This window comes from Herpailurus yagouaroundi, unplaced genomic scaffold (genome assembly GCF_014898765.1).
Source record: "Herpailurus yagouaroundi ecotype Mexico unplaced genomic scaffold, PumYag 419, whole genome shotgun sequence".
NCBI classification, from domain to species: Eukaryota; Metazoa; Chordata; class Mammalia; order Carnivora; family Felidae; genus Herpailurus; species Herpailurus yagouaroundi.
The window spans coordinates 225850-240379 of record NW_024412636.1 but is presented as its reverse complement, the minus strand read 5'-3'; the positions used below and the strand labels follow the sequence as shown (position 1 = coordinate 240379).

The window sequence follows — 14530 nt, the reverse complement described above, 5'->3', positions numbered from 1 at the left end:
TTCCTTTTGTACGCTGATTTAAAACACATAAACAGTGTCTTGGACATGTGAATAGGCAATGATAATATTTCAATTGTATTTGAAGAATGATTGGAAGTAATTTTTTCCCTTTATTTAGATGTTGGTTTCCCCATTTGATGCAATAAAAGTTCTCAGGGGACTAAAACTGACTCTAAAACTTACGGATGCTGAAGATTTATCCAAAATGAAATTTGCCTTGGGTGGCACAGAATTTAAAGACAGCTCATGGGGCGCCTGGGTGGCTCAGTTGGCTGAGCGTCCGACTTCAGCTCAGGTCATGTCTCGCGGTTTGTGGGTTCAAGCCCCATGTCGGGCTCCGTACTGACAGCTCGGAGCCTGGAGACTGCTTCGGGTTCTGTGTCTCCCTCTCTCTCAGCCCCTCTTCTGCTCACGCTCTGTCTCTCCCTCTCTCTCAAAAATAAATAAACATAAAAAAAAATTAAAGACAGTTCAGGACTAAACTAATGGGGGTGCTTCATGTGATCCCTCCTGGGCTTCCTATTTTCCTCCTTTTTGACACTTCAAATACACTTCTAGTTTCCTCGGGATTTCCTGAGTCAATCAGGGCCACTTCCTTTTCTCTTCAAGATTGACCTGCCCTGCTCTATTGGGACTATCATCTGATCAACCAACATGCTAGGTTAATAATAAGTTAATTTACATAGCAGTTTATGGTTTGCACATAAACATTCAGCTGGTGTCATTGAGATGTTATTATGTGCCATACTACCCATGGTATTTTCACCTTTGTTATCTTATTAGTTCTTACAGAAACCTCCTAGATTCAAGCATAACTTCTCTAGGTAACATCTATATATGTAAATAGGAGGCATTAGCCTCCTGACTCATGCAATGCTTCCAGGTGGTATATGGCAGGGCATCAGCTAAAGTTACATGATATGGTAATAAAGTCTCATTTCAAGTTCTTGTAATCCCTCTGTCTCAAGGGAAAAGTCTCACTTTGGCGCTTACCAGGCTTTAACTCCTCTAGGACTGTATTTAACCTTTCTTAATAAGGAGAGTGTAGGTCCAAGTAACCATCTAGAACATTATCATTTTATTATGATAACGCAATAGACAAGTTACGCTGTTTTCTCACTTGTGTAATCAAGTTTCCTCTTTTGTTCACATACACACACACGTACACGTATTTTATTGCTGAAGCAGCTGAGAGTAAGTTGCAGACTTGGGCATTTTTAATCAAGATATAATTGACAAAAAATATTATATTAGTTTCAGGTGTAACAATATAATGATTTGACACTTGTATATATTGTGAAATGATCCCACAATAAAGCTAGTTAACACTCATCACTGTACATAGTTACAATTTTTTTTCTCATTTTGAAAACTTTTAAGATTTACTCTCTTAGCAACTTTCAAATATAAAATACAGTATGATTCACTGCAGTCACCACGCTGTACATTATATCCCCAGGACTTATTTATTACCGGAAGTTTATACCTTTCGACCCCTTCGCCTAATTCACCCACCACCCTCCCCCTGCCTCTAGCAACCACCAACCTGTTCTCTGTATCTATGAGCTTTTATTCTTTTGGTTTGTGTGTGTGTATGTATGTATGTATGTTTGTTTGTTTGTTTGTTTGTTTGTTTAGAGTCTACATATAAGTGAAATCATATAGTATTTGTATTCTTTGTCTGACTTATCTCACTTAGCATAATGCCCTCAAAGTCTATCCGTGTTGTCACAAAATGCAGGATTTCCTTCTTTTTTAATGGCTGGATAATATTCCATTGTATATATATACATTTTCTTGATCCATTCATCCCTCAATGGACATCTATGTTGTTTCCAAAAGTTTCCTCTTGGAAATTCAGAAAACGGGGCACCTGGCTGGCTCAGTCAGTGAAGTGTGCGACCCTTGATCCAAGGGTTATGGGTTCAAGCCCCACATTGGGTGTAGAGATTGCTTAAAAATAAAATCTTTAAAGGGTGCCTAGGTGGCTCAGTCAGTTAAGTGTCCGACTTCGGCTCAGGTCATGATCTCATGGTTTGTGAGTTTGAGACCTGCATTAGGCTCTCTGCTGTCAGCACAAAACCAGCTTCAGATCCTCTTGTCTCCCCTACCCTCTGCCCCTCCCTTGCTTGCACTCTCTCTCTCTCAAAAATAAATAAAAACATTTTAAAATAAATAAGATGCAAGTGGTTTTTTTTTTAAATAATAATAATAAAATAAAATCTTAAAAAAAAAAAAAAGAAATTAAGAAAACAATACCGGGGCACCTGGGTGGCTCAGACAGCTAAGCGGTCCAAATTCAGCTCAGGTCATGATCTCACAGCTTTTAAGTTTAAGCCCTGCTTCGGGCTCTGTGCTGACAGCTCGGAGCCTGGAGCCTGCTTCCCATTCTGTGTCTCCCTCTCTCTCTGCCCCTCCGCGACTCACGCTCCATCTTGCCCCCTCTCTCTCTCTCACAAAAAGAAATAAACATTAAAAAAAAGAAAACAATACCATTTACAATTGCACCAAAAAGAATAAATATTTAAAAAAAAAAGAATAAATCTAGGAATCTAGATTTATCTAGGAATCTAGGAATAAACTTAACCAAAGTGATGAGTGACTGGTATGCTAAAAACTATAAAACATCAATGAAAAAATTGAAGATGACACAAAACATATAAAAAGATATCCCATGCTCATGGATTAGAAGAATTAATATTGTTGGGGCGCCTGGTTGGCTTGGTTGGCTAAATGTCCGACTCTTGATCCTGGCTCATGATTTTATGGTTCATGAGTTCCAGCCGCACATCGAACTCTGTGCTGACAGCATGGAGCCTGCTTAGGATTCTGTCTCCTTCTCTCTCTCCCCTTCCCTGCTTGCTTGCTCTCTCTCTCAAAAATAAATAACATTTTTTAAGAAAAGAAGAATTAATATTGTTACAATGTCCATACTACCCAAAGCAATTTACAGATTCAATGTAATCCCTACCAAAATACCAACAGGATTTTTCACAGAACCAGAACAAATAATACTAAAAGTTGTACAGAACCACAAAGACCCTGAATAGCCAAAGCAATCTTGAGAAAGAAGAACAAAGCTGGAGGTATCACAATTCCAGATTTCAAGACATACTGCAAAACTGTAATCAAAATAGTATGATACTGGCACAAAAAAATAGATGCATAGAACAATAGAACAGAATAGAGAGCCCAGAAATAAACCTACGATTATATGGTCATTTAATCTGTGACAAAGAAGGCAAGAATATACAATGAGGAGAAAACAATCTCTTCAATAAACGGTGCGGGAAGAATTGGACAGCTACAAGTAAAAGAATGAAGCTGGACTATTTCCTTTTTATTTTTTTTTTTCATTTTTGAGTGACAGAGAGAGCACAAGCAGGGGACAGGGGCAGAGGAAGAGAGAGAAGGATGCAGGCTCCACACTCAGCGCAGAGATGGACACAGGGCTTGATCCCACAACCCTGGGATCATGACCTGAGTGGAAATCAGGAGGCAAACACTCAACCGACTGAGCCACCCAGGCGCCCTGAACTGGGTAACTTTCTTTTTTCTTTCTTTCTTTTCTTTCTTTTTTTTTTTTTTTTAATGTTTAGTTATTTATTTTGAGAGAGAGAAAGAGCACATGCATCAATGAGAGAGAGAGGGGTAGAGAGAGAAAGAGGGAGAGAGAATCCCAAGCAGGCTCTGTGCCCTCAGCTCAGAGCCTGAAATGAGGCTTGAACTTATGAACTATGAGATCATGACCTGAACTGAACTCAAGGGTCGGCTTCTTAACCAACTGAGCCACGCAGGCGTCCCTGGACCATTTTCTAACACATACACAAAAGTAACCTCAAAATAGATTAAAGACCTCAATGTGAGTCCTGAAGCCATAAAAATCCTAGGAGAGAACATAGGCGGTAATTTCTCTGACATCGGCCATAGCAACATTTTTCTAGATGTGTCTTCTGAGCCAAGCGAAACAAAAGCAAACTCAACTATTAGGACTATGTCAAAATAAAAAGGTTTTGCACAGTAAAGGAAACAATCAACAAAACAAAAACACAACTTACTGAATGGGAGAGGATATTTACAAATGATATATCTGACAGGGGCTTAATATCCAAAATCTATAAAGAACTTATACACCTCACCAAAAAAACCCCCAAATGATCCAATTAAAAAACAGGCAGAGGACCTGAATGGACATTTTTCCAAAGAAGACATACAGATGACCAGCAGACACATGAAAAGATGCTCAATAATACTAATCATCAGGGAAATGCAAATCAAAACCACAATGACATAGCACTTTGCACCAGTCAGAATGGCTAAAAACAAAAAAGACAAGAAATAACAAGTCTTGGTGAGGATGTGGAGAAAAGGGAACCCTCTTACACTGTTGGTAGGAATGTAAATTGGTACAGCCACTGTAGAAAACAGTATAGAGTTTCCTCAAAAAATTAAAAATAGAAATACAGGGGCAGGGGCACCTGGGTGGCTCGGTTGGTTAAGCATCCAACTTCGGCTCAGGTCATGATCACGCGTTTCATGAGTTTGAGCCCCGCATCAGGCTCTGTGCTGACAGCTCAGAGCCTGAAGCCTGCTTCAGATTTTGTGTCTTCCTCTCTCTCTACCCAATCCCCCTCATGCTCTGTCTCTCTGTCTCTCAAAAATAAACATTGAAAAAATTAAAAAAAAAAAAAAAAGAAATACAGGGGCGCTTGAGTGGCTCAGTCAGTTAAACATCTGATTCTTGGTTTCAGTTCAGGTCATGATCTCACAGTTCATGGGTTTGAGCCCTGTGTCAGGTTCTGTACATAAAATATTATGCAGTCATAAAAAAGGATGAGATTGTGCCATTTGTGACAACAGGGATGGACCTAGTGAGTTTTATACTAAAGCAGACTGAGTCTATACAGACTGAGAAACACAAGTACCACCTGATTTCAGTCATATGTTGAATCTAAAACAAAAATCAAAAAAAACCTCAAATATAACAACAAATAAAATGCAGAAACAGACCCATAAATCCAGAGAACAAACCGGTGGTTGCCAGGGGAGGTCGGGTGGGGAAGGGGAGGGGAGTGAGAGATACAGGCTTCCAATTATGAAATGAATAAACCATGGGATGAAAGGTACAACACGGGGAATATAGTCAATGGTATTGTAACAGTGTTGGTAACAACTGGTAGCTACACCTGTGGTAAGCACAGCATAAGGTAGAAATTTCTCAAATCACTATGTTGTACACCTGAAACTAGTAGAACATTGTGTGTCAACTACATTCATATTAAAACATTTTTTTTAATTTTTATTTATTTTTCAGAGAGAGAGAGGCAGACAGACCGAGCTCGCGCAGAGGAGGGGCAGAGAGAGGGAGACACAGAATCCGAAGCAGGTTCCAGGCTCTGAGCTGTCAGCCCAGAGCCCAATGCAGGGCTGGAACTCACAAACCGTGAGATCGTGATCTGAGCCGAAGTTGGATGCTTAACCGACTGAGCCACCCAGGCACCCCTCCGCTACATTTAAATAAAACAATTTTGTCAAGTTTCCTCTTAAGAGTAAAACGTGAGTTAATTTAAGAATAAATATGAAGTAAATAAAAGCAGAGGAAGTACAACAAAATGTAATCGATCACAAAGACAACGTGAAGGATAGGTAGATTGGGCAAAGAGGGAATGGAGGGTCTGCAAGGGGAGCGAGTGTGGGAAATCAGATGACATTCAAAGGAATCCTGAACAGTGGAAGAGGAGAAGGGAAGGACGTGGGGGGTGGCATTTCCAGAGCCTCTCGCCTAATCCAGTTTAAGTATCTGCCTTTGGATCAGGCCTTGAGGGTCAGCTGTTGGAGTAATGTGTGGTGATTATGGTGGAAGAAAAGATCCTCAAGAAATATACTGTCGCTGTTAAAAATAAAACACAAGATCATTTTCGCCCTGTGATATGGCAAGGATGCTGTTGAGTAATTACAACACTCTGGCCAGCTATACTTGAGCATTAACAGTGTTTTTAAATGGAGGGAGGAAAAAAAAAAAAAAAAAGAGGGCAGAACCAATCTCCTGTTTTCTACTCCTTCTGTGTGCAGAGTTTTCGGAGAAGAACCTGGAGCCCAGGGCTGGCACTGGAACATTTGAGTATCTGCTGTTCGACCAGCTTTTCCTGTTGGCTTGCTATTCCCAGGAAACCATCAATGGGGCTGTTCCGCTGGGGTGAAGGGCTATTAGAAGAGATGTTTGAGAGCTTCAGCACCTGCGCTCACACACATGCTCACCTGCCCACAGAACCTTACATGCCCTTGATTATTGGGAGATTGGAAGAATAACACAAGAGGGTAAAACCTCCTCTGGAGACCAATAACTCCAAGGATACTGACTTGCCCTCCGGGGGACCTAAGACCCATCTGGAAGGTGACAATTGCCTTTGATTTCTGTCCCTCTTCCTTTTCACAAGTAACTTTCCCCGTCCTTACCATTGTCTTTCCTTCACTCTTAGGTAGTGATCTCAGCTGAGTAAGAGCCAACAAAGAGCTTCCTATTGAGAGGTTAGCCAAGGGTCTCAGCTTTTCCAGGGTTTCTTCCATGGGTCCTTCTTGAAGAGTCCATTAAATCTTTCGTGGTAGATTTTGTAGAGAGGCTAATAAAGTATAGGCTCTTTCAAGGTTCCCCATATCATAGCCACAGACCCTTACACATTTGTTCATCCTATCTACTTTTAAGACCATTATAAGTTCCCATATAAAAGGACAGGTTATCATATGGGGATATTAAAGGTGAAACTGTAGTTTTTAAGATCCACAATAGGAGAAAAAAGTAACTCGGAAAAGTAAAATCACAGGAAGTCACAAATCTCTTAATTTCATTATACGATTCTAAACTGTAGGCCCTCCAAGGTCAAGGGTAGGCAAAGTCTGACTAATTTTTATAATACCAGTACCTAACAGAGTATCTTGAATATAGATCCTCAATGAATTGTTATTGAGTGAATGAAGATTTCATTGTCTGTCTCGGCAGCACGCCTAAGATTGCCCAGATTCTTCATTGTTCTCAGAGCCAGCATTTATTACATCTCACTCGAAAGTCGAAAGTCGCTAAGACAAGGCATTTTCCACAGGCTTTTCCTGTTTTTTTTTCAGTACTGGCCAACCTCAATTTTCTGGTGACAACATCAGTTGGCTTGCGTTTTTTTTGCTGGCCTTTGCAATAATACAGTAAGAAAATCTGGAATCACCAGAACTGATGTTAACACAAATAGTTTTAAAATGGAACTACCATTCAAAGGAAAGGTTGATGCTTACCTAACAAGGGTTAGGACTGTAGAATAATGTTTGTAAGAAGTACTGTAAAGTGCTATCCATATTTTAGCTACTATTATTATTTAAAAACTACCAATAGCACCTTATAAAGAGTATTCCAGGTCATTTTTACTCTATATGACAAAGCAGTGGTTTTCCAATATTTCTGGTCAGTGAAATGGTATTCTGGCAAAATACCTCAAGACTTGCTATCTCATTCACTCTTATCCAGTGCAAGTGTTTTATCACAATGAATAGGAAGAAGAAGGCTACTTTTAATTTCCAGTTTCCAATAACCTTCTGCTAGGAAAGACGAAACAGGATAAAAGAATTGTGGAAAGGGGTTCCAACTACAAGGTAACTGTGGTTAGATTCTTCATCAATTCCTCCAAGATCAACCAGGATTAGATTCTTGACAAAGCAACAAGAAGCCAAGCTAAAGATTAGAGAAACCTGGGGCGCCTGAGTGGCTCAGTCGTTAAGTGTCCAACTCCGACTCAGATCATGATCTCATGGTTTGTGAGTTCGAGCCCCGTGGGGGGCTCTGGGCTGACAGCTCAGAGCCTGGAGCCTGCTTCAGGTTCCCTCTGTGTCTCCCTCTGTGTCTCCCTCTGTCTGCCCCTCTGCTGCTTGTGCTCTGTCTCTCGCATTGTCTCAAAAATAAATAAACGTTGGGGAGCCTGGGTGGCTCAGTCGGTTAAGCATCCGACTTCAGCTCAGGTCATGATCTCGGGGTCTGCGAGTTCGAGTCCCACATCAGGCTCTGTGCTGACAGCTCAGAGCCTGGAGCCTGTTTCAGATTCTGTGTCTCCCTCTCTCTCTGACCCTCCCCCGTTCATGCTGTCTCTCCCTGTCTCAAAAATAAATAAATATTTTATAAATAAATAAATAAATAAACGTTAAAAAAAAAAAAAGATTAGAGAAACCTAAGGCTGCCTGGGTGGCTTGGTCGGTCGGTCACTTTGGCTCAGGTCATGATCTCACAACTTGTGGGTTTGAGCCCCTCATCAGGCTCTGTGCTGACAGCTCAGAGCCTGGAGCCCACTTTGGATTCTGTGTTTCCCTCTTTCTGCCCCTCCCCCACTCTCGCACTGTCTCTCTCTCTCTCTCTCTCTCTCTCTCTCTCTCTCGCCTTCAAAAATAAACATTAAAAAAAAAAAAAGATTAGAGAAACACAGAAAAAGGCTCAGAAGTGGAAAGACCATTGAACATAAGACCTCCCATTATGCCTGCTTTTCCCTCTTAATCTTTAACCCTTGGTGTTCCTGAAGGTTCTGTCCTTGGCTGCTTTCTCTCCTCACTCCCTAATTTCCCTGTTTCAACTGCCATTTACCGAAGAGGAAAGGAGGCAAGGGGAAAGTTACCTAAGTGAAATTTGGGGAAGGGGTAGAATGAAAATGACCAAAACGAACGAGCACATGTGAGTCCACCTGCTCAAAGGAGATAGCCCTTATTCAAATCTAGCTACTTGTCTTTGGAGAATATGGGATTAGGGTTGCCAGATATCTTTTTTTTTTTTTTTTTTTTTCCTTAAGAGAGAGAAAGAGAGTGTGAAGGAGGGGCAGAGGGAGAGAGAATCTTAAGCAGTCTCCACCCTCGGCTGGGAGCCTGAGGTGGGACTCGATCTCACAACTGTGAGATCATGAGCTAAGTGGAAAACAAGAGCCAGGTGCATAATCAACTGAGCCACACAGGCACCTGAGATGTCTCATTTTTTGACAGAAGTTGAAATTCTTGGTTCTTATGACAAATTTCCTAGTTTCAATTGCTTTAGACTTATTTTTTTTTAACGTTTTTTATTTATTTTTGAGACAGAGAGAGACAGAGCATGAACGGGGGAGGGGCAGAGAGAGAGGGAGACACAGAATCGGGAGCAGGGTCCAGGCTCTGAGCTGTCAGCCCAGAGCCCAATGCGGGGCTCGAACCCACGGACCGTGAGATCGTGACCTGAGCTGAAGTCGGACGCCCAACCGACTGAGCCACCCAGGTGCCCCTAGACTTATTTTTTAAATGGCAGAGGGGGTGCCTGGGTGGCTCAATCGGTTGAGCGTCCGACTTCGGCTCAAGTCATGATCTTACAGTTTGTGAGTTCGAGCCCCACATTGGGCTCTCTGCTGTCAGCACAGAACCCACTTCAGATCCTCTGTCCCTTCTGTCTCTGCCTCTCCCTGCTTGCTCTCTCTCTCTCAAAAATAAATAAATATTAAAAAAATAAAAATAAAGTAAAATAAAATTAACAAAATTGCAGAGGGGATGCCTGTGTGGCTCAGTTGGTTAAACGTCTGACTCTTGACTTTGGCTCAGGTCATGATCTCACAGTTCATGAGTTCAAGCCCTGTGTCCAACTCCAGGCTGACAACGTGGAGCCTGCTTGGGATTCTCTTTTGTCTCTCTCTCTCTGCCCCTTCCCCTGCTCACACGTGCGTGGTATACACGCGTTTTCTCTCTCAAAATAAATAAATAAACTTAAAAAAAAGTGTTATGCTAAAAAAAAATTGCAGAAGATTTTTATAGGACTGTAACGACTCTCCATGATACTATAATGCATATCATTATAAATTTCTCCAAACCCAAAGAATGTTCAGTGCCAAGAGTGAATCCTAATGTAAACTATGGGCTTTAGGTGATTATGATGTGTCAGTGTAGGTTCACTGACCATAACAAATACACCATTCTGGTGGGGGATGTTGAGAGTGGGGGACAGTACGTGTGTGTCCAGGCAGAGGGTATAAGCGAACTCTCCGTATCTTCCACTCAGTTTTCCCAGGAACCTAAAACTACTCTAAAAAATAGTGTCTATCAAAAAAAAATTACTCTGGCCAAATGAATCCCATTAGTAGTACGGATTTGGCCTACAGACTATGGTTAGCAACCTGTGACTAGCTTTACCCTACACTTCTTTCTTGAGTTTGAGACCTGTATTTTTCATTGAAAATTTGGATGCTTTAACTGGGGCATTCCACAGACTACTCAATACAATTTGTTTAAACTAGAATAAACTTTACTCAACATACAAATAAATAGAAGGAAACTTGCCTCCCATCTTGAAGTCCCTGTCTGTCACAGTCCATCTGTTTGTCGAGATTAGAAGCCCTGGAGTCATCAGTGGCCTTATCTCTCCTTTATCTCTCACCTCCAATTCCTTCTTTAAATCTTTACTTAGCATTCCCTAAGTGCCGGAGGATATAAATATGAAAGATGCAGTGCAGGCTCTGGAGGGAAATGTGGAAAGGGACAAGCATTTCCAAAACAGTATTTGCTAAGTGTGATAACAGCCATGTGTAAAATGCCTCAGGGCCGCCTTCTTTTTTTTTTTTTTTTTTTTAACTTGAAGATCTAATTGGCTTTATTAAGTAATTCATGAATTAGGAGCATCCCATCCAGCAAGTGGAGGGGAACCCCCCTCCTGACTTTCTTTAATCTGTACAACCTTATGAAGTAGGTATTTTTTTGTAATAACAGCTTTATTGGGATATAATGGATATGCCATAAGTCACTTTTTTTTTAATGTTTATTTATTTTTGAGAGACAGAGTGCAAGTGGGGTAGGGGCAGAGAGAGAAAGGGAGACGCAGAATCTGAAGCAGGCTCCAGGCTCTGAGCTCTCAGCACAGAGCCCAATATGGGGCTCGAACTCACAAGCCGTGAGATCATGACCTGAGCCAAAGTCGGATGCTCAACCGACTGAGCCACCCAAGTGCCCCAAAGTCACCTTTTTATAGTGTACAGTTCAGTGAGTTTTAGTACATTCACAGAGCCATGCAATCATCACCACTATCTAATTCCAGACTTTTTTTTTTTGTTGTTTTTTAAGAGCAGTTTTAGATTCACAGCAAAATTGAACGGAGCGTACAGAAAGTTCCCACATCCCTCCCCCGGAAACCCTGGCAAGACTGCTCATTTTACTGTCTCCAGTTTTGCCTTTTCCAAAATGTTGTATAGTTAGTTGGAATCATGCAGTATATAGCCTTTTCAAATTGGCTTCTTTCACTTGGTAATATACATTTACATTTCTCCCATGTCTCCTTGTGGCTTGATAGCTCACTTCTTTTTAGAGCTGAGTAACATCCCATTGCCCAGAGGTACCACTGTTTATGTATCCATTCACCTACTGAAAGACATCTTGGTTGCTTCTAAGTGTTGGCAGTTATGAAGAAAGTTGCTGTAAACATCTGTGTGCAGGTGTTTTGTGCACAAAACTTTTCAACTCCTTTGGTTTGGGTACATATCAGGAAGTACAATTGCCGAATCCTACAGCAAGAGTACGTTTAGTTTTATAAGAAATTGCCAAATTGTCCTTCAAAGTGGCTGTACCAACAATGAATGAGAGTTCCTGTTTCTCCACGTCTTCATCAGCATTTGATGTTGTCAGTGTATTGAACTCTGGCCATTCTGACAGGGGTGTGTAGTGGTATTTTGGTTTTTTTGTTTGTTGTTTTTTGTTAGTTTTTTTTTTTTTTTTTTTAAAGTATGCTCCATGCCCATTGTGGGGCTTCAACTTACGACCCTGAGATCAAGAGTCACATCCTCTATGGACTGAGCCAGCCAGGCACCCCTTGTTTTTGTCTTAATGTGCATTTCCCTAATGACATACAATATTGAACATCTTTTCATATCCTTATTTGCCACCTCCGTATCTTCTTTGGTGAGATGTCTGTTCAGGTGTTCTGCTCATTTTTTGACTGAGTTGTTCCTTTTTCTTTTTATTTATTTATTTATTTTGAGAGAGAAAGAGAGTACGTGCATGTGGGTGAGCAGGAGAGGCACAGAGAGAGGGAGAGAGAGAGAGACTCCCAAGCAGGCTCCATACTGTCAGCCCGGAGCCCGATAGGGGCTCCATCCCACAAACCATGAGATCACGACCTGAGCCGAAATCAAGACTCAGACGCTTAACCAACTGATCCTCGGGTTGTCCCTTTTCTTAGTTTTTAATTTTAAGTGTTCTTTGTATATCCAAAATATTTTAAAATTTCTTTTGAGACTTCTTCTTTGATACTTGTATTATTTTGAAGTGTGTTGTTCAATCCCCATGTATTTGAAGGCTTTCCAGCTTTCTTTCCTGTTGGTTGATTTCTAGTTCAATTGCATGTAGTCTGTGAGCAGCCTGGGACCACCCAGTTACCTCTTGGCACATGGCAGGGTTAGGCCCCGAGTATTGGCACCACTGAATATGCTGTATCTGAGCCAAGACTGACTGTAATTTTAATCTGGAAGGATTAACTTTCTTTAAGAAAATCTCCCAAATCTCCACCTCTCTATGTTTTCATCTGATTTATGAAAGTTTTTTTTTTTTTTAAAAAGGCTTAGGGGCTCCTGGGTGGCTCAGTCGGTTGAACGAACATCTGACTCTTGACTTCGGCTCAGGTCATGATCTTGAGGTTTGTGAGTTCGAGCCCCGCATCGGGCTATGTGCAGTGTGGAGCCTGCTTGGGATTCTCTCTCTCTCCCTCTCTCTGCCCACTCCCCCAAATAAACAAACTTTAAAAAAAAAATTAAAGAAAAAAAGGTTTAGTATTCAGTAAAGGAAGACTAAGCAGATTTCTGTTTAACAGGCCAAAGCCTAAACGTACAAAACCATGTGGATTTGAGGTAGATTCTCCAACTGAATTTTCTTTTTTATTGTGGTAAAATATACCTAACAAAATTTACCACCTCAACTATTTTTTATTGTACAGCTCAGCAGCATTAAGTGTATTCATATTGTTGTACAACCATGACCACCATCCAGCCCCAGAACTTCTGTGTCTTCCTAAAATGAAACTCTGTCCCCATGAAACAACCCCCTACTTCCCCTCCCCAGCCCTTGGAAACCACCATTCTACTTTCTGTCTCTATCAGTTTGAAGACTCTACTAGAAGAGCAGAGTATTTATTATGCATATAAGTGGAACCCTACCATATTTACCCTTTCGTGACCGGCTTACTTCACTTTGCACCGTGTCCTCAGGGTTCATCTATGTTGGAACCTGTGTCCATAAGTTCTCTATCTGAATTTTTATTTCTTCATTTTGCTTCACCTTAAAACTACAACAACAAAAATCAGTCCTGATTTTGCAAACAAATGTACTGAGCAGAGGCAACCTAAAGACATGGGCTGGCCAAGAGGGAGCATCCGGTGCGATGGGTCCACGCCAGCTCCCCAGGCCCTCTCCTGAGGCTGCCTTTGCAGTGATGATCATTTGGACAAGGAGCTCCAAGTTCTCTCTATTGACTGAGGCCGAGAAGTAGCAGAGCATTATTTAGTTTTCTTTGCCAAGGAGAATCTAAATTGTGCTGAATCAGAGCAACTGGAAACATTGTTTGCTTTTAGATATTTCACTTTATCCGCAGGCTCTGAGATAATCAGCCTGTGTTCTGGAGCTGTGTTTCTGAGAAATAGATACAAATGAGTTTCCATAAACAAAATATCTTAGGAACTTTCCAATCTAGGACAAACCAATTCATATATATCATGGATTGTATTGCCTTATATAAATCTTTACAAAAAGTGTGCATTAATTGGTGCAAGGAAATCTTTAGTCTATAGGATAATGGCAATCTATAAAATATTTAATAATGCCTTATTCTCATACTTTAGTATTTGACTACTTTTTTCATATAATATTTTCTAGGTACAGGAATTTTTATCACCTCTTCCTATCATAAATTTATCAAACTGAAGTCAAAGTGGTAACTACTAGTGCATCTAGAAAACAGTCCAACCAGGAAATACTGCTTTCTTACACTGTCTTACCATTAAGAAAGTAGTTATATTCCATATTTATAATTATATGCATAAATGTAGCATGTTTATATATTTATATCACTATAAAGAATGTAGATATGTATTTTTATATATGCAAAATTAATGGTACTTACTGATTTTGAACACATTTAAAATACTTCCCCCTAACATATAAATTGTGACAAATAAAAGCTGCCTTGATGATTTTATCAGTATCCACCATAGGAAGAAAATCCAAGATGATATAAATATTTTTATTGAAAAATGAATAAAACATATGGGGTGCCTGGGTGGCTCAGTCGGTTGAGCATCAGACTTCGGCTCAGGTCAGGATCTCACGGTCCGTGAGTTCGAGCCCTGCGTCAGGCTCTGTGCTGACTGCTCAGAACCTGGATCCTGTGTCAGATTCTGTGTCTCCCTCTCTCTCTGACCCTCCCCCGTTCATGCTCTGTCTCTCTCTGTCTCAAAAATAAACATTAAATAAAAAAAAATTTTTTTTTAATTAAAAAAATAAAAATGAATAAAACACA

The 14530-nt window shown here is 40.7% G+C and overlaps 1 long non-coding RNA gene across 1 annotated transcript; it reads left to right on the top strand.

Moving 5' to 3' along the window:
• The first annotated feature begins 5477 nt into the window (after positions 1 to 5477).
• On the top strand, positions 5478 to 6955 carry LOC121022537 (uncharacterized). The gene is made up of 2 exons (XR_005786991.1): positions 5478 to 5556; positions 6073 to 6955. It is a non-coding gene; the product is annotated as an uncharacterized LOC121022537 (long non-coding RNA).
• The last annotated feature ends 7575 nt before the right edge of the window (positions 6956 to 14530 follow it).